We start from the raw sequence: 21155 nt of genomic DNA, 5'->3' as shown, positions 1-21155 counted from the left end.
CATTAGAACTATTTTGGAGTCGGTTTACTTACCGCACCACATACCTATTCCTTTTCAGAGTTTGAAACATTCTGGAAAGTGTCCCTTATGTATTCCTCCAGGGTTACGGTTTCAATAATATTAGTTTCAACATTTATGGGATTACCTGAGATATAATGTTGATTCTTTGACCGTTCTCCACCTTCGGATTTGTGCCTTCGAAGTTGTTGATTTTTATGGCACTGGAACGATAGACCTCCTCGATGACGGAAGGACCTTCACATTTAGAGAGAAGTTTGCCTGCAAAAAATCTTAAACGAGAGTTGTATAGCAACACATAATCACCTACATTAAACTCACGCTTTTGTATCCTTTTGTCATGCCATCTTTTAACTTTTTCTTTAAACAGCTTGGCATTTTCATAAGCCTGGGTTCTCCATTCATCAAGTGAGCTAATGTCAAAAAGCCTCTTCTCACCGGGAAGTTTAAAGTCATAGTTGAGCTCTTTAATTGTCCAATATGCCTTATGTTCTAATTCAAGAGGTAAGTGACATGCTTTACTGTAAACCATTTTATACGGAGACATAGCCATAGGATTTTTATATGCAGTTCTATAAGCCCATAATGCATCATCAAGTTTCTTGGACCAATTCTTTCTAGATCTATTAACAGTCTTTTGCAAAATTAATTTAAGCTCTCTATTGCTAAGTTCCACTTGACCACTAGACTGCGGGTGATATGGAGATGCAATTCTATGATTAACATCATACTTAGCAAGCATTTTGTGGAAGGCACCATGAATAAAATGTGAACCACCATCAGTCATTAAATATCTAGGGACTCCAAACCTCAGAAAAATAACTTCTTTAAGCATCTTAATAGAGGTGTTATGATCAGCACTACTAGTTGGAATAGCTTCTACCCACCCAGTAATGTAATCAGCAGCAACTAAAATATGTGTATACCCATTAGAGTAAGGAAAAGGTCCCATATAATGAAAGCCCCAAACATCAAATGGTTCAATAACAAGTGAATAATTCATAGGCATTTCTTGACGTCTACTAATATTACCAATTCTTTGAAATTCATCACAAGATAAGACAAACTTACGGGCATCCTTGAAGATAGTAGGCCAATAAAAACCGGATTGCAATACCTTATGTGCAGTTCTATCTCCAGCATGGTGTCCTCCATAAGCCTCGGAGTGACACTTACGTAGGATATGTTCCTGTTCATGCTCGGGTACACAAGTCTAATATCACCATCCACTCCTTCTTTATATAGATGTGGGTCATCCCAGAAGTAATGTATTAAATCATAGAAGAACTTTTTCTTTTGCTGGTATGTGAAACTAGGTAGTATAAATGTAGCTACAATGTAATTAGCATAATCAGCATACCATGGAGCAGTACGAGAAGTATTTATGACAACTAATTGTTCATCAGGAAAGCTATCATCAATAGGTAGTGGGTCATCAAGAACATTCTCTAACCTAGACAAGTTGTCTGCAACGGGATTCTCAGCTCCCTTTCTATCAATAATATGCAAGTCAAATTCTTGTAGCAAGAGAACCCATCTAATAAGTCTAGGTTTAGCATCTTTCTTTTCCATAAGATATTTAATGGCAGCATGATCAGTGTGAACAGTTACTTTAGAATCAACAATATAAGGTCTGAACTTATCACAAGAAAATACAGCTGCTAAGAATTCTTTTTCAGTAGTAGCATAATTTCTTTGAGCACTGTCTAGAGTTTTACTAGCATATTGAATAACATTTATTTTTTATCAACTCTTTGTCCTAGAACATCCCCTACAGAATAATCACTAGCATCACACATAATTTCAAAGGGTAAATTCCAATCAGGTGGCTGAACAATAGGTGCAGAAATTAAAGCTTTCTTAAGTATTTCAAATGCTTCTACACAATCATCATCAAATACAAAAGGGATATATTTTTGTAATAGGTTAGTCAAAGGACGATTTTTTTTTGAGAAGTCCTTAATGAACCTCCTATAAAAACCGGCATGACCAAGGAAACTTCTTATACCTTTGATGTCCTTGGGACACGGCATCTTTTCAATAGCATCAACCTTAGCTTTGTCAACTTCAATACCTCTTTCAGAAATTTTATGCCCCAAGACAATACCTTCATTAACCATAAAGTGGCACTTCTCCCAATTCAAGACAAGGTTAGTTTCTTCACATCTCTGCAAAACTCGATCAAGGTTGCTCAAGCAATCATCAAAAGAGGATCCATAAACATAGAAATCATCCATGAAAACTTCACAAATCTTTTCATAAAAGTCAGAGAATATAGCCATCATGCATCTTTGAAAGGTAGCAGGTGCATTACATAAACCAAAAGCCATACGTCTATAAGCAAAGGTACCGAAAGGGCAAGTAAAAGTAGTCTTTTCTTGATCCTCAGCTGACACAGGTATTTGAAAGAAACTAGAGTAACCATCTAGAAAGCAAAAATGTGTATGTTTGGATAATATTTCTAGCATTTGATCAATGAAAGGCAAGGGGTAATGATCTTCTTTAGTAGCTTTATTTAATTTGCGGAAATCAATTACCATCCTGTAACCTGTAATAATTCTTTGCGGAATCAATTCATCTTTGTCATTAGGAACGACAGTGATACCTCCCTTCTTAGGGACACAATGGACATGGCTTACCCACTGACTATCAGCAACGGGATAAATTATACCTTCTTCAAGGAGCTTTAATATTTCCTTTCTTACCACTTCTTTCATCTTAGAATTTAGCCTTCGTTGGTGATCAATAACTGGTTTGGCGTCTTTCTCCAAATTTATTTTGTGTTGACATAGAGTGGGATTAATGCCCTTAAGATCATCAAGAGTATATCCAATAGCAGCACGGTGCTTCTTCAGAGTTTTCAATAATCTCTCTTCTTCATGCCCTGAAAGGTTAGCACTAATAGTAACATGATATATCTTCTTTTCATCAAGATAAGCATATTTAAGAGTATCAGGCAATGGTTTAAGCTCAAACACGGGATCACCCTTGGGTGGAGGAGGATCCCCTAGAATTTCAACAGGCAAGTTGTGTTTCAGAATAGGTCCTTGTTTAAAGAATACTTCATCTATTTCCCTTCTTTCGTTCATGAACATATCATTTTCATGGTCTAGCAAATATTGTTCTAAAGGATCAGTAGGAGGCACGACAATAGAAGCAAGACCAATAATTTCATCTTTACTAGGCAATTCTTTATCATGGGGTTGTCTACCAAATTTAGCAAAATTAAACTCATGGGACATATCCCCTAAACCAACAGAAACAATATCCTTATTGCAGTTTATCTTAGCATTAACAGTATTCAAGAAGGGTCTACCAAATATAATGGGACAAAAGCTATCTTGTGGGGAACCAAGAACAAGAAAATCAGCAGGGTATTTAACTTTTCCACACAAGACTTCAGCATCTCTAACAATCCCAACTGGTAAAATAGTATCTCTATTAGCAAGCTTAATTGTAACATCTCTCTCTTCTATCTCAGTAGGTGCAATATCATGCATAATTTCTTTGTATAAGGAATGAGGTATTGCACTTGCACTAGCACCCATATCACATAAGTCATGATAGCAATGATCTCCTATTTTAACAGAAATAACATGCATGCCTACAACAGGTCTATGTTTATTTTTAGCATCAGGTCTAGCAATTCTAGCAGCTTCATTGCAGAAGTAAATAACATGCCCATCAATATTATCGGCCAAGAGATCTTTAACCATAGCAATACTAGGTTCAACTTTAATTTTCTCAGGGGTTTTGGTGTCTTAATATTACTTTTGTTAACCATAGTTGAAGCTTTATCATGATTCTTTATTCTAATAGGGAAAGGTGGTTTCTCAATATAAGCAGTAGGAACAATAGGATCATTATAAGTGATAGTCTTTTCTTCAACTTTAATAGGTGCAACTACTTTTACTTCAATGGGAGGATTATATTTAAACCACTTCTCCTTAGGGAGATCAACATGAGTAGCAAAGGATTCACAGAAAGAAGCTAATATCTTAGAGTCAAGTCCATATTTAGTGCTAAATTCACGAAAAGCATCGGTATCCATAAAAGATTTAACACAATCAAACTTAGGTGTTATACCTAACTCTTTACCTTCGTCGAGGTCCCAATCTTCAGAGTTGCATTTAATTCTTTCCAATAAATCCCATTTGAATTCAAAAGTCTTCATCATAAAAGATCCCGTACAAGAAGTATCAAGCATAGAGTGATTACTGAGAGAAAGTTGAGCATAAAAATTTTGAATAATCATTTCTCTTGAGAGCTCATGATTGGGGCATGAATATAACATTGACTTAAGCCTCCCCCAAGCTTGAGCGATGCTTTATCCTTCGCGAGGCCAAAAATTATATATATAATTACGATCACGATGAACAAGATGCATAGGATAAAACTTCTGATGAAATTCCAATTTCAATCGCTTGTAGTCCCATGATCCCATATCATCACATAGCCTATACCATGTCAATGCCTCTCCCTTCAAAGATAAAGGGAAGACCTTATTATTGATAACATCATCGGGCATACCCGCAAGCTTAAATAATCCACAAACTTCATCCACATAGATTAAGTGTAAATCGGGATGCAATGTTCCATCTCCTGCAAAAGGATTAGCTAGCAGTTTCTATATCATACCCGAAGGAATTTCAAAGTAAACATTTTCAGTAGGTTCAGTAGGTTGAGGAGCAACTCTTTGCTCTATTGGTCGGGGTGAAGATACCCCGAACAAGCCCCTCAAAGGATTATGTTCCATAGTAACAAGTGACAGTAAATTTTAGCACACTATATAAAATTTTCCTTACCAAATTCCACCTACCAAAGGCACTTCACTCCCCGGCAACGGTGCCAGAAAAGAGTCTTGATGACCCACAAGTGTAGGGGATCTATCGTAGCCTTTTCGATAAGTAAGAGTGTCGAACCCAACGAGGAGCAGAAGGAAATGATAAGTAGTTTTCAGTAAGGTATTCTCTGCAAGCACTGAAATTATTGGTAACAGATAGTTTTGTGATAAGGTAATTTGTAACGAGTAGCAAGTAATAAAAGTAAATAAGGTGCAGCAAGATGGCCCAATCCTTTTTGTAGCAAAGGACAAGCCTGGACAAACTCCTATATGAAGGAAAGCGCTCCCGAGGACACATGGGAATTATCGTCCAGCTAGTTTTCATCACGTTCATATGATTCACGTTCGGTACTTTGATAACCTGATATGTGGGTGGACCGGTGCTTGGGTGCTGTCCTTACTTGGACAAGCATCCCACTTATGATTAACCCCCATTGCAAGCATCCGCAACTACAACAGAAGTATTAAGGTAAAACTAACTGTCAGTTCAATATCCGGTGTATCTCGTAGTAGGGGTCCTAAGCTAGGCGTCTTGGAGCGATGGTAACATGGACACAGATTTTACCCAGGTTCGGGCCCTCTTGATGGAGGTAAAACCCTACGTCCTGCTTTTGATTGTATTCATATGGGGATAGTACAGAGTGCATGTGTCTACCACGAGATGGTAATTGAAAGGGCATTTCCCTACTTTATGTTTTGGATGATGATGACAACCCTTTGTCAGTCTAATCCTGTGCTAAATGTTTCAGGTTCTTGACGCTTAGGCTCACATCGGAAAGCTATTCTCTCTTGTAGGAAAAGATCGAAGACGGAGTCCCCTATGCTTTTTATCTCTTTGGTCGTAGAGGGAATCCTCATTAGAAAGAACTAGGGGAATCTTCTCACGTACACCTTCATCACCCCTCCTTTGTCTTCCTCAGGTGTGAGAGAGAGAGAGAGTTTTTCCTTGTCTCTTCCCCTAGATATTCCTGCTCACTGTTTCTGCCCAGCGGTTGTACCGCTCTCTAGAGCGGTTGTACCGCTGGGTCTTGTCGCTCACCAGCTTTGCTCGAGCGGTCGTACCGCTGCCTCCGGGCGGTGGTACCGCCACCATGCTCTGCAAAAGCTGGGGCGGTGGTTCCGTCCATGCACCGCTCAAGTACCGCTCGCGCTTCTGTTTTGATGCAGTTCTTGGACGGTAGTGGCCCGGTTGGTCCGGTCGTTCCTCGATGACCGGTACCACCGGTGGTCTGAGCGGTTCTTCCGCTCAGAACTTAGCCGCCCAAGAGCTCAAGGCCATGCAGTTGTTCCGGCCAGGCACCGCCCAAGTACCGGTCAAGCTCCTGTTTTGATGCGGTGGTTGTGCGGTGGCTAGCCAGTTAGTCCGGTTATTTTTCGTAGCCGGTACTATCGCCCGCAGGTCCGGTTGTACCGCTTGGTAGGGTTCTGCAGATACACCGTGAGTCCCGGTTGTACCGGGACGAGGACCGGTTGTACCGCTGCAGTACAAAAAACGCAGTAACGGTTGGAATCTAGGGTTGTACCGCGCGGCTTTGGGTCTATATATACCCCTCAGGGCTGGTGGGGATTTCTTTTCTTCCTTCCCCAGCCCTTCCCTTCTTGTGCCCTAGCCGCCGGCCGCCATTGCCTCTGCCCCGGAGTGCTTCTCGCGCTTCGGATCCATGGGGTCTCCGTGGATCCTCTCCTAGGAGGCCTCCTCCTTCCCGATCTCTTCCCATGGATGCCGGTAATGCCCCTTGTCCTTCGTTCTTCGTTCTAGGGTTTGTTCCCTTTGTTCTAGGGCATTACTTGACATTCCGCGTTTACTGATTAAACTATTGGGTGGAAGAGATCACGTTTTGCCTCCTGCTTAGATTGCACGTCTTTGAAAGTAGAATATGGCTAGTATGATTCATATTTCGTGGTTCAATCTAGTCTCTACCCGTAGTACCACTGTCCAGCGGTTCTACCGCCTCTGCGGGCGGTACAACCGCTGGAGCGGTACTACCGGTAGGAGAACCGGTTCAACCGGGTTATCTGCACCATGTAGCCCTGTTTCATTTTCTAAAGTTTGTGCAATATATCTTTTCTTCCTTGTGTGTGCAATCCTCTCATCTTTGCTAGGTCTCTTGTGTTCTCCTTGTGCGTGTGTTCAGGTGGCTCTAGTTCTCGCTCTGCTCCTCGCAAGACCAAGAAGAGGGCACGACGGACCTTGCGTCCGGTTGTGTCTGATGACAAAGAAGAGGTTGTGATTCCCACCAAGCCCACTCGCCGTGAAAAGTCTGCCGCTGCAAAGCAACGTGTGGTACTGCCGTTGCATCGCTGGAAAGCCAACGATTGGGAAGCCTACCGCTCGAAGAATCCTTATGAGGTTCCCATTGCTCCTCGTTGGACCACCATTCAGTTCCGGAATGAGATGCAAGTACGAGCTGTTCATGAACTCTTTGAGCACAACAAGAACAGGTATGCCAAGCAGTGGACCATCGATCTTGACCATTGGAGTAGCAACTTGGAGTGTTTTGGTGAGGCATTGGCTCTCTGCGAGGAATTTGATCTTGTCAAGCTCATGTCAGTCAACTGTGACTTTGATGTTCAACTCGTCCATCAGTTCTATGCCATGGTTCACTTTGGATAAGATGACGCACGCACACTCACTTTCATGTGTCGTGATGAGCTCTTTCAAGTTCCCTGGAGGGCTTTCTGCAATGCTATTGGGTATGATACCGGTCTGGAAGGAAGGGGTGGCATTCGTCCTCATGACCATCCTGAGTCCATGCCTAAGGAGAAGCTTGCCCCTCTATACATTCGGGGCCGTGGGATTATTGGAGAATCCAAGGATTTGGAGAAGGTCTATGACATCATGCACCGAGTGTTCTGTAATGTGCTCTTGCCCAAGGTGGGCAACCAAGATGAGATTCATGGCTATCTGGTTGACTTGATGGTTGCTATGAAGACCATGGTGGGGACTGGTGCAACGTTTGATGTGTCAAATTGGCTGTGGCATGAAATGTACAACATGGTCATCTACCGTAAGGTCCCAATCTACGCTCTGTTTGTAATGTGCTTTCTGAACTCTGTGTGGGCTGTTCGTCGTCCTGGAGAGCTCCTCACCTCTCCAGACAATCTCACTGTTCATGAGGTCAAGCTTCTTAAGAAGAAGAAGCACGCCGAGCCCCGCTTCCTTGCCAATGCTCCTAAATATGTCTATGCCACTTATGACGATGAGGACTTTGAGCTGGAGCCAGGGGCCAAGCCCTCTTGGGTGGCCAAGCTCACTGCCAAGGTGAAGAAGACCTTTTGTCTCCAGGCTGACATCCAGAAGAAGATGTATGAGGCACATGTCAATGAGAAGCTTGCACGGCGTCGCCAAATTGCAATGATGAAGCACCTCAATATGCCTATACAGAGTGGCTCTGAGAAGAGCATCACCCTAGAGGAGCGTTGAATTTCAACCCACAGCACCTGGTCTGATGATGAGGCTCCTCCCCAACCATCCACCTCTTTTGCTGCTGCTGACAATGCCATGGAGGAATCCGATCCCGACGATGATGACAACTCTGCTGATGAGGATCCAGATGCGACCGAGGAGTCAGAGAAGGACTACTGAGCTTTGGGACACTAGCTTCGCTCTTTTCCTTTTTGGTGTCTTGATGCCAAAGGGGGAGAGGGTTCTATAGGTCTCGGGATTTGCATGGGTTGGGTTTCTCGTTTCCTCGTGTTTCTCTTTAGTGTTGAACTTTGTTCGTGGTTTCTTGTTGTGTGTGAGACTTATGCTACTCCTTTTATTGCTATTAGTTTTTCGGTTATTACGGTTATTTTTATTGTTATTATTGCTATCTATATGTTATGTTGTCTCTCATATTATGTGCTTAGAGTGGTGAGTCTATAAAATCTAGGGGGAGTCTAACCCTGAAAGTGTGCCCATGCTTTCCAACAGCGTGTTCTTTTTGGGGCACACATCTAGGGGGAGTTCTGTCTAGATTTCATAGACTTCTCTCTTGCAAATCTTGTTGTTGTCATCATCCACCAAAAAGGGGGAGATTGAAAGGGAATTTCCCTACTTTATGTTTTGGATGATGATGACAACCCTTTGTTGGTCTAATCATGTGCTAAATGTTTCAGGTTCTTGACGCTTAGGCTCACATCGGAAAGCTATTCTCTCTTGTAGGAAAAGATCGAAGACGGAGTCCCCTATGCTTTTTATCTCTTTGGTCGTAGGGAACCCATACTATCAAGAGGGAATCCTCATTAGAAAGAACTGGGGGAATCTTCTCACATACACCTTCATCACCCCTCCTTTGTCTTCCTCAGGTGAGAGAGAGAGAGAGTTTTTCCTTGTATCTTCCCCTATCTATTCCTGCTCACTGTTTCTGCCCAGCGGTTGTACCGCTCTCTAGAGCGGTTGTACCGCTGGATCTTGTCGCTCACCAGCTTTGCTCGAGCGGTCGTACCGCTGCCTCTGGGCGGTGGTACCGCCACCATGCTCTGCAAAAGCTGGGGCGGTGGTTCCGTCCATGCACCGCTCAAGTACCGCTCGCGCTTCTTTTTTGATGCGATTCTTGGACGGTAGTGGCCCGGTTGGTCCGGTCGTTCCTCGATGACCGGTACCACCGGTGGTCCGAGCGGTTCTTCCGCTCAGAACTTAGCCGCCCAAGAGCTCAAGGCCATGCGGTTGTTCCGGCCAGGCACCGCCCAAGTACCGGTCAAGCTCCTATTTTGATGCGGTGGTTGTGCGGTGGCTAGCCGGTTAGTCCGGTTATTTTTCTTAGCCGGTACTACCTCCCACAGGTCTGGTTGTACCGCTTGGTAGGGTTCTGCAGATACACCGTGAGTCCCGGTTGTACCAGGACAAGGACCGGTTGTACCGCTGCAGTACAAAAAACGCAGTAACGGTTGGAATCTAGGGTTTCTATATAAGGGAGCTTCTCCCACCTACCTCTCTCACCTTTGACCTCTCTCACTCCACCATTAATGCACTTCAAGCTCTCTTGCCCGATCTCTCTCTCTAGCCACTCAAACTTGTTGATTTTCTAGGGATTGAAGGAGGAGACCTAGATCTACACTTCCACCAAAGGATATTTGCTTCCCCCATACTTCCTTGTGTGGATTTTGTTACTCTTGGGTGTTTGAGCACCCTAGACGGTTGAGGTCACCTCAGAGCCATATTCCATTGTGGTGAACCTTCGTGGTTTCGTTGGGAGCCTCCAATTAAGTTGTGGAGAGAGCCCCAACCTTGTTTGTAAAGGTTCGGTCACCGCCTTCAAGGGCACCAATAGTGGAATCACGACATCTCGCATTGTGTGAGGGCGTGAGGAGAATACGGTGGCCCTAGTGGCTTCTTGGGGAGCATTGTGCCTCCACACCGCTCCAACAGAGACGTACTTCCTCTCAAAGGGAAGGAACTTCGGAAACACATCCTCGTCTCCGTCGTCTCCACTCTTGGTTATCTCGTGCCTTTACTTGTGCAAGCTTATTTGTATCATATCACTTGCTTGCTTATGTTTATATCCTTGTTGCATCATATAGGTTGCTCACCTAGTTGCATATCTAGACAACCTACTTTGATGCAAAGTTTAAATTGTTAAAGAAAAGCTAAAAATTGTTAGTTGCCTATCACCCCCCCTCTAGGCAACCTTATCGATCCTTTCAGTAATGAATATGATATATTATCTATTGACTAGCCTGGCCTCGGTTTATATATGCACCGTAGGCCTAGGGTTTAGATGAGTCCTTGTCTTGGGCGCCAAGTCTTGTGGAGTCTTCCTTGTATGCGGCAGGGGTTGTCCGAACTGGCCCATGAGTATGCGGCCATGGGGTCCTCGGCCCAATCTAACTGATCGGGAGACGACGTGGTGAGTACCCCCTAGTCCAGGACACCGTCAGTAGCCCCCTGAACCGGTCTTCAAGTTGGGGACGCTCCTCGATTCTTCCGAACTGTTCTTTGTCTTCGGTCGTCGGTCTTGAAAACTAGTTCAACAAATCTTCCCATCTTCTATCTTGAGGATTGCCGAGCTAAATCTGAAGATCTCACATGTCGGGTATCCGAGGAGCCCTTTGAGTCTTCGGCCCTTATCAATGCCTTGTTATTTTTATGCCACACCTCGGGTTTGAAGTTGTTCCCGGGCGGCAGCGTCCTCTTGCGTCCGAGCTCCAATGCCAGACTGCATTCGAGGTATCTTTTGCAGCCGAGCACCAACGTCGGACCGCTTTCCGAGCTCCAACGCCGGACTATGTCCAAACTCCAACGCCACACTGTATCCGGGCTCCAACATCGGACTATATCCGATGTGTCATATCACCTTGGTTCAAAAAAGTCGAAGGAGTTTAGCCGAGCTTAATGCCGGAAATGCCCTCTATGGAGCCAGCCACTCGCGCCTGAGCTTTATGCCGGACTGCTTCCGAGGTGGTGCACCACCCCGACGGTGGGTCGATTTTTTGTCAATATTTTTGATTGGTGCAATTTATTCTCTGCCGAGATATATAGCTAGTAGCCCTCAAGGTGTGTATCGGTCTAAAACCCGTGATGCACCTGAAGGATGACGTAAGATCGCTGATCCCAGTAGCCGCTAAGACTCAGGTTGATTTGCAAAATCGGCTTGAGGATCAAGTCCTAGCTCGGCAGAATACTTTGGGACACAAAAAGCGGCGTGCTCAGTCCTCGAGACTCGGGTTGGGTGCGGCCGACCAACCTAAGGATCAAAATCTCCTCGGAAACTGTATTGCACTTAAAATTTTCCTGCATTGAACAGGCAATGCAGTAGCCCCTGAGACACTGGTCGGGTGGCAACATCAGATCAGGGGATCGATGTGCCCCTTTAATATTTGTAAATAATAAGCCCGAAGCCCAGTAGCCCCCGAGCCTTAATGCGGGCACGGGTGGCCGAATTAAGGATCGATATCCATAGTAAAATTACAAATTATGTGTAATGACTCTATGTATCCAAGTACTTTACGTCATTAATGCTCGGATCCGCATTGTACAAAACTTTGTTGAACGACCATCGGCTTCCACCTCCTCGGCCAGTACCCGAGGAGTGTTTGTCCTACTTTATAAAGCCTTTATGAGGGCAAAAGATTTACGACAAACAAGGCAATCTGGCCGTACGGTTTTATAAACAAAGGTACGCGGAGAGATATGTTATATTACTGTTTAACATAAGAAATGTCTTCCAAAGAAAATAGTCCCGCTATCGGTTCCTTTCTTTGGGTTGTTATGCTAAGCTTGATCATGAAACCTCAGCTCTAATGTAAGAGCAAAATATTGAGGATTTAGTTTGGGAGGCCAGTTACTAGGCCCCGGTAGTGTTCGACGACAGTCGAGGTCAAGCCGTAAACACTTTAGCCAATGTTATGAATGGCCCGTCATTTAACATAGTCATCGGATCGCTGACCAGTTGACGCTTATTGTGACAGTCAGTTTTCGGCTTTCTCCACTGAGGTGCTTAACCATGTGAGCTGGAAGCACAATCACAGTAGTTCTCCCTTTGCACACCTAGCCGGACAAAGCGGAACGTAGGAGGCAAGCGCAGGAGCCGGGCAACCCAACTATTGACCGAAGACACAATTCTAAACCGGTGCATATATAGCAATATCCGAGAATGTTTTTGCCGAATATCTAAAGGTGTCTGGTTCTGCACTGCGAGACTTGTGCTGAAAACACACAAATAGTTTAAAAGTGTCGTAAGCTTGGAAAGCCAAAAAACGTCAGTAAAAACTTGACGTCCGAACAAGATCAGGTGTTCGGTGCCAATCCAAAAATTGGAAAAAAAAATTGTGCTTCTGTCATGCTTTAACATGACACATCCGATCTCAAGACTTCGCGCGGGTCAGCCTACGGTTTCAAGCTCTTTATCCCAAAGGCGGAGTACTTCTCCGAGGTCAGTATAGCAAACTAAACTCAAGCGGCTTTCAGAGAGAAGACAGGCTATCCGGCTATTGACCATAAACTCGAGTCAAAAAAGGAGCGGTAGAAAAAGGCTTTGCAATGACCAAGAAGAAAACACATTTACTATAAATTAGCTCATGTAAATTTTAAGAGCCCCCAAGTGACTTGGGTAAAAGAATTTTATGTATAATGATTGTATGTACCGAAGTACTTATATCATATCCGTGTTCACCCAAACTTTAAAAATGTCTTAACCGACCGTCGGCTTCTCCCTCTTCGGCCAAGGGCCGAAAAGTGTCACGTACTCCACCTGTCGAGAGTATCGACGGTGTTTCCGATGACCAGGCAATCAGGCCATAAGGCTATAACAGACAAAGCGCGCTCAGGGAACTTATGCTATATTACTGACGAGGTGTAAGAAGCATCTTCGAAGAAAATAGTACCCCACCGATACCTTTCTTCGGTGCTCATTATTACTATGAGACTTGTGCAATAGATTTTTTTGTACTCATGAGTTCCGTTGTGTGCCGACCATGATTGAAAACAATAAGAGCGCTAGCTTTAGGCTTCACCCAGTCTGAGTCAGAGCTCGGATGACCCGGTCGTGACAATCGCAGAGGTGCTCCCTTTACTCCCTAGCCGAACAATCGGGAACGTAGGGGTAAGCACAGGAGCCAGGCAACCCAGCTTGCAAATCACTTAGGTCAATATGGTGCATATTGTGGCGTAATGCATGAACAAGGAACAAAGCCGTACAAGTATAATCATATGCAAGATGAAAAGCTCCATCAAGGGAGCCCCCAAATAAACGGGGTATTTGAATATGCGCGTCACAAACAAAGTTTTGACAAGGAACTTTGTCACAAACAACTTTGTGCCCAAAAGTATAATGCTTGGTCGAACCGAACAAAATTTTAAAACTGGGAGTTTTTGAGCGTCAAAGCGACTTAGCTGGTTAATGTGTTCGGCATCGATGACGCGGTACGAGCTTGGTGCGGGACAAGGTCTCAGCCCCCAAGCCCGATGTGGCCGAGCGAAGAGCTCGGCATTCCGAAGTGGCGACATGGACGGCCAATGTAGCAAGGTGGAATCCCAGTCCGACTGAGGCGGTGGAGCAGGCCGGCAGTGTGACGCCCAAGTCTCTGGCGTGGGTTAATGAAGTGATGACGAAGCCCCGATCCAGCCGAGGTGATGTGGTATGTTGGTACGCCGAGGTGACAGTGCTACCCAACCCAAATCGTTTATCTGTGCACGGAAAATAGTGCAAGCGGGAGAAAATAGTGATAATAATAATAATAAAATGTTGCATAATTGATAATTTGTGCAAAGTGAGTAATAAAAGAAATATGGCCTGTGTGCTGAACACTCGATGAGGCAGAGCTCTCTCAACGATGTCCAGGTCCCCGAGGCAACCGAACACGTCGGTATGGCAACACGACCAACAAGGTGATCATGCGAGCCGATTTACGTCGATTGGGACGACGGCGTCGGCTTGCCGAAGTGACCGCGTGACGCAGTCAAAGTCGATTACCTACACATGTAAAATAGTGTAGTCCAAAAATAAAAAACCTTCTACTTAATTGACATAAGTGAAGTAAAAAATTAAATATATATGGCCTGGGCAACAAGGTCAGCCCGGCGGAGTGGCAATGCAGAAAAGTTGACATAGGGACACGCGCTAAAGCGACGCAATGACTTGGTCGACGCAGGCGGGGCGACGACATCGGCTTGCCGAGGTGTTGGCGCGGCCCAACCTAAATAGATTGCCTCAGTGACGGCAAGACACCGGCTAGACCGACGTCATGCACAGGTGTCGACAAGATGCCCCTGAAAAAATAATGCATTGCAAAACAACAAAAAATATTCTGTGTGCAATAATTTTGGGAGCTAGCCGAATAGTTAGGAAAAATAAATCCTGTGATTATCTTGCATGGTTGCGATGAACCTAAGAGCTTGCGTTAAGGCATCATGTAGCAATTGTAGATCGATGGAGAGTCGGCTGCTCTTGTACGTCCGCCAAATTTATTAAGCCGGATAGACCTCGGCGAGGAGATTGCAGCATCAATTGATGAGGAAGAGCCAAAATCAAGTGGTGTTAGATTGGGCCTTCATGTCAACAAGCAAAGCAAGATGTACTATTCAATGATTAAACCTCGGAGATCGTGCTGCATTTAGACTGATAATACTAATCAACAAATTGATCAACTTTCCTGATGCTCCATGTGGAGTAAATTCTCTTTTACGGGGACAATGCTAGTAGCAGGACATCTTCGGCCGGTAGAGGAAAAAGTGGCGGCGGATCATCTCCGATTTGACCACCAGTCATTGGAGATTACACCAAAAGGTCGAAGAGGGCCAGCCAATGGAGCCGAATTAAAGGAATCAAATCTCCCTGATGCTGCCCGCTACCCAACGGGATTACCGTGCTGCAAAACTAGTAAACTAGGCAATTTAGGTTAGTACAGTAGTACTCTGTAGGTCTATGCGCTTTTTAAAACAAGTAGCAGAGGACCGGCGGCCGAGACGGAGATTAATTAAAAGGGAAGGAAAGAGAATTCCCTAGATGCATGCTCCACAAAGACAAACTCTGACCAGACCATGTTGATGTCTCGTCTGAATCGCCGCCGGCCAGACCAATTTTGTTCCTTTAACCTTTTTTCATTGACCCACGCAGTAAACCCCGAACTCTAGGACGCCGCCGCATGAGCATACTTCTTCAGGAATTTCCACGGTGCGCAGGTACTCGTAATAACCGCATCAGAGTCCGGGTCCGGTGTATTACAAGGCGACTATACGGTTACCGTCATTAAAATTTTCTAGATCATGGATCCTGATCAAAGCACGACATGAAAGCAATGACTTGCAAAAAAGGCGACTTACGTAGAACATATCTAATTGAAAAAATATCACCTGATTGTCCCATCAATCCGCGACGATCGCCCAACAGGCTCTTAATGAAAGCACCAATGTCGGTTCAATATCCGGCGTATCTCGTAGTAGGGGTCCTAAGCTAGGCGTCTTGGAGCGATGGTAACATGGACACAGATTTTACCCAGGTTCGGGCCCTCTTGATGGAGGTAAAACCCTACGTCCTGCTTTTGATTGTATTCATATGGGGATACTACAGAGTACATGTGTCTACCACGAGATGGTAATGAATATGAGATATTATCTATTGACTAGCCTGGCCTCGGTTTATATATGCACCATAGGCCTAGGGTTTAGAGGAGTCCTTGTCTTGGGCACCAAGTCTTGTGGAGTCTTCCTTGTATGCGGCAGGGGTTGTCCGAACTGGCCCATGAGTATGCGGCCATGGGGTCCTCGGCCCAATCTAACTGATCGGGAGATGACGTGGTGAGTACCCCCTAGTCCAGGACACCGTCACTAACCATAGCATGAAACATATGGATCCAAATCAGCCCCTTACAAAGCAACGCATAAACTAGGGTTTAAGCTTCTGTCACTCTGGCAACCCATCATCTACTTATTACTTCCCAATGCCTCCCTCTAGGCCTAAACAATGGTGAAGTGTCATGTAGTCGACGTTCACATGACACCACTAGAGGGATGACAACATACATCTCATCAAAATATAGAACGAATACCAAATTCACATGACTACTTATAGCAAGACTTCTCCCATGTCCTCAGGAACAAACATAACTACTCACAAAGCATATTCATGTTCATAATCAGAGGGGTATTAATATGCATAATGGATCTGAACATATGATCTTCCACCAAGTAAACCAACTAGCATCAACTACAAGGAGTAATTAACACTACTAGCAACCCACAGGTACCAATCTGAGGTTTGGATACAAAGATTGGATACAAGAGATGAACTAGGGTTTGAGATGAGATGGTGCTGGTGAAGATGTTGATGGAGATTGACCCCCTCCTGATGAGAGGATCATTGGTGATGATTATGGTGATGAATTCCCTCTCCCGGAGGGAAGTTTCCCCAGCAGAACAGCTCTGCCGGAGCCCTAGATTGGTTCTGCCAAGGTTCCGCCTCGTGGCGGCGGAGTTTCTTCCCCAAAGCTTGATTATGATTTTTTCTCGGACAAAAGACCTCATATAGTGGAAGATGGGCATCGGAGGGCCACCAGGGGGCCCACAAGGCAGGGGGGCGCGCCCAGGGGGGTAGGGCGCGCCCCCCACCCTCGTGGACGGTGGGTGGCCCCCCTCAGGTACTTCTTTCGCCCAATATTTTTTATATATTCTGGAACGTGCTCCCGTGAAGTTTCAGAACTTTTGGAGATGTGCAGAATAGGTCTCTAATATTTGCTCCTTTTCCAGTCCAGAATTCCAGCTGCTGGCATTCCCTCTCTTCATGTAAACCTTGTAAAATAAGAGAGAATAAGCATAAGTATTGTGACATAATGTGTAATAATAGCCCATAATGCAATAAATATCGATATAAAAGCATGATGCAAAATGGACGTATCATTGCCGAGGCCAGGGAAGAAGTCGTCGCTGCCAGCAGTCGCGAGAGTGCGCTCCCCAAATTTCAGCAGCGCGCCGAATGGAGTGCAGGAGGGAGTTGCTGTAGGGGACGTTGCGGCCGCCGAATGGAGCGCAAGAGTAGCCCACGAAGCAGTAGATGGTGCTCCTCCCTAGTCTCTACTCTTATCTCTATCTCTACTACTCTTCTTTGTTTTTTATAATATACTAGTAGTGGCTGTCAAATCGAATAGTACTGCGCCGTCTGCTGCACGCCCGGCTAAACACGCCTCCTCGCCTCCATCAAACCCCTCTGTTAAACCCGCATAACTAGCTCATAACTAGCTCCAATGGTCTATGTTGCCACATGACCACCAGATGGTTTGATTGAGCCCAGTCGAGATGGTTTAGTAGGATTATGTGGATATTTCTTAAAAATGAACACGTGGAAAAAGTGAAGCAACGTGCAGTTCTTTTTAAATGAACGTACAGTTTTATGGCATGAATACTACTTCCCACTTTTACAATATTGAACTAATATCGGCATTTATGCATCACTATAATTTCTTTTTCTTTGAATCTATTAGCACATATATTACTTCTTTTCCCTTTTACCAAAATCACTCTGTTATATTAAGATGTGCCTTGCACGTGTATACATACTAGTAAATGTATAGGTTTTTGAATGCGGCAAGGAGGCGGTACAGCTGGGAGTGCAGTGGGCGGCGCCCTGGGCCGGCGCGCCGCTTCAAATGGCGGATGCAGTGAGAGGTCGCATCTGCCCTGACCCCCTTGACGGTGCACGTCACCTTGTGTCCAGATCTAAGATGCCACGTGTACCAAATGAATGACTCCAAGCTCGACCACCGTGATGCAAGAGGTGCGAGCCGAGGAACGCTGTTGGAGACACCCTCCTCGTCATCATCTGAGTCCTAGAAGATCTCACCCACATCATCATTAGGCATGCATCTGCCTTCATAGACAACATGCGCAGAAGGAGTAGAAGCGACTGGGGACGCACCATGTCGTGGGCACTCCGTACGTGCTCGTGTGCGTGCAGTGGGCGTGCTTTTCCATCGGTGCTAGCTCTAAGGCCGAGGCTGCGGTCGTCCTCGACTCCGGCTAGTCATTGAGAAACGATGGCAAAGAGGTGTTGCAAGAGATGCGTAGGCGCCGTTGTGTGCAAGCTTCGCCATAGCACGACGAACCGGACGTCACCGCAGATGGCGCATGCCTCCATGCAACCGAGTGTGTGCGCATGCATGTGTTATTCACGTGCATTCTATGGCCGAGTGTGTGTGCATGCATCTATTGTGTATGTGTGTTGTGTGCTCCATGCTGTGCGCGTTTGTGCATGAGTTCGATCGGCATGAGTTTGTGTGTTGGCGTGTGTACATGCGTGGCTGCATGCCTCATGTACATGCGTGGCTTCTTGCGTCATTATCAATATAAACTAATAAAATATCTTCAACTTAGCATCCTAATGTATCGTCTCTAGTGGTTAGCAAAGAGTTCATGTTCTTTTATTTGTTTATAGGCGGGCAGGCGGCAAAAAACAGGGGAAACGCGCAAGGTTCCTTGCAGACACTCCACCGCGAGGTTCCTTGCTCCTTCTCGGTCGTCGGGAATCTATGTCCTTCCACTCATTTTTTTACGTGAGCTTTGTTCAGACTTTTGCCAACACGCGAGACATCTGGCATCAAGGTGCACGTGTCATGCAAGAAAATGGAGATAATCAGATAAGCAGTGCGTAAGTAAGTCATGCACTTCGATGGCACCTACTCAACGATGGAGCACGGGATGGTAGCCATGACATGGTCAGCCCTTTTTTGGAGAGAGTATGTACTACTAAATAACTTTGAAGTGTCCCGTCAACTCGCAGAACAAAGAGAAGCTTGCTTACTACGCCTTCTCCCTCACCAGCGCGTGCGCGGTGGCTCTTAGCATGAGGAGAAACTTTTGCTTACAAGCGGTGGACGTGCAGCAGTTCATTTGGTGTCAGATTGCCAGAAGTACTACTGTAGTACCACCATTATTGTTCGACTTCCGGAAGAGGCGAAGAGCCAAGCGTAAGGCTAGCCATAGTGGGAGTAACATAAGTAGGAGTACCTCCTTTTTTATTCTACAAACAACCACACGCGAATATTGAACGGTAGCAGCACAACAACTGAATCAAAAATCGAAACCTTCCCGCCCAGCGCCAGCTGAGCCCGCCGCTCCACATTGATGGCAAGTCAGGGCGACACGACCTCTCACTACTTCCACCGTTGAAGCGGCGCCCGCTGCACGCCCGGCATTTCAGACTACACATACTTTGTGAGACAAAAGGTGGGGCCATTATTAATGATATAGTATTATACTAAAGGGACTAACTATTGTAAGAAGGCTCCGTATTAGGTTGGTTCTAGATGATGTGTCAACTTCATATAGTCGGATGTTGGCTATACTGAATTTTGGTAGCACCGCACAAAACTTATATGGCTGCATATACCTGCTGTGAGCTAACCTCATGGTGCTCCAGGTATTCCTACATTCGTAACTAGGTACAATCACCACCGCAAGATGAAATAAGCTTATTCGTACGTTAACTTGCTGATTGCAGTGCGGAACGATCCTGTTATGTTTGGAGTAGCAAACAAGCAGTGCGGCCGAAGGTGGAAATCAACCAAGGACTTATGAAGTTATATATAATCTTCCTCAGGCATATCAGTATCCCCTTCGTCTAGATGATCATGTTTTGTCATGCCGAGCTATTGATATGTGCTACTGTTTTGCAACACCGTTTAAGTATAGCTATTGTTTTCCTATCCTTTTAGATTCAGGACAACGAAGATGATTTCAGGGGAACTGCACAATATGGACTCATGTTGAGTCATCTCTATTGCCTCATGTGTTTGCTGCAAAGGTGTTAGCATCAATTGCAAGATGAGGCAGCTAGCTAGCCGTGGAGTTGCCAACATGCTCAAAGTGCTCGCAACATTCAGAAGAAACAAGCATGCCCAGGAAATTAATGCGAGCACAGGCAGGCCCTTTGCTTAGAGAAGCATTGACCGATTTTCTTTATTTACACACCTTCTCACAGCTTTGTATTGGTTATAGTATGGTGAATCATTGAGATGCATAAACATGCTGAACTTTTGTTCTTCTGAATGTTAGTATGCATACCATTTCTTCTGAAACTTAGTTTAATGTAAATGTTGACTAGCCTGTGAACCTTCACAATCTAGTAAGTATATTGTAGGCATGTTATTTGACACCTCACTTTGCCGCGCTTCGCGACCAGTGTGAGTGTCTATATCCAGTACCGCATCCTCTAATTTGGTGGATGCCAAGTTGAAAAAGGTTACCAATGAGTAGCCATAAGCTAGATTCAACAAGAATAGACCACTCTTCAAGGGTGCATGACCATAAAAGATATTACTCATATAAATAGAACAACCATTATTCTTTGATTTAAATGAATAACCGTCTCGCATCAAACAAGATCCAGATATAATGTTCATGCTTAACGCTGGCACCAAATAACAATTATTTAGGTCTCATACTAATCCCGAAGGTAGATGTAGAGGTAGCGTGCCGACTGCGATCACATCGACTTTGGAACCGTTTCCCACGCGCATCGTCACCTCGTCCTTAACCAATCTTCGCTTGATCCGTAGTCCCTGTTTCGAGTTGCAAATATTAGCAACAGAACCAGTATCAAATACCCAGGTGCTACTGCGAGCATTAGTAAGGTACACATCAATAACATGTATATCACATATACCTTTGTTAACCTTGCCATCCTTCTTATCCGCCAAATACTTGGGGCAGTTCCGCTTCCAGTGACCAGTCTGCTTGCAATAGAAGCACTCAGTTTCAGGCTTAGGTCCAGGCTTGGGTTTCTTCTCTTGAGTAGCAACTTGCTTGCCGCTCTTTTTGAAGTTCCCCTTCTTCTTTCCTTTGCCCTTTTTCCTGAAACTAGTGGTCTTGTTGACCATCAAC

This window comes from Triticum urartu, chromosome 5, assembly GCF_003073215.2.
Source record: "Triticum urartu cultivar G1812 chromosome 5, Tu2.1, whole genome shotgun sequence".
Classification (NCBI taxonomy): Eukaryota; Viridiplantae; Streptophyta; class Magnoliopsida; order Poales; family Poaceae; genus Triticum; species Triticum urartu.
Note: the sequence above shows the minus strand (reverse complement) of the source record.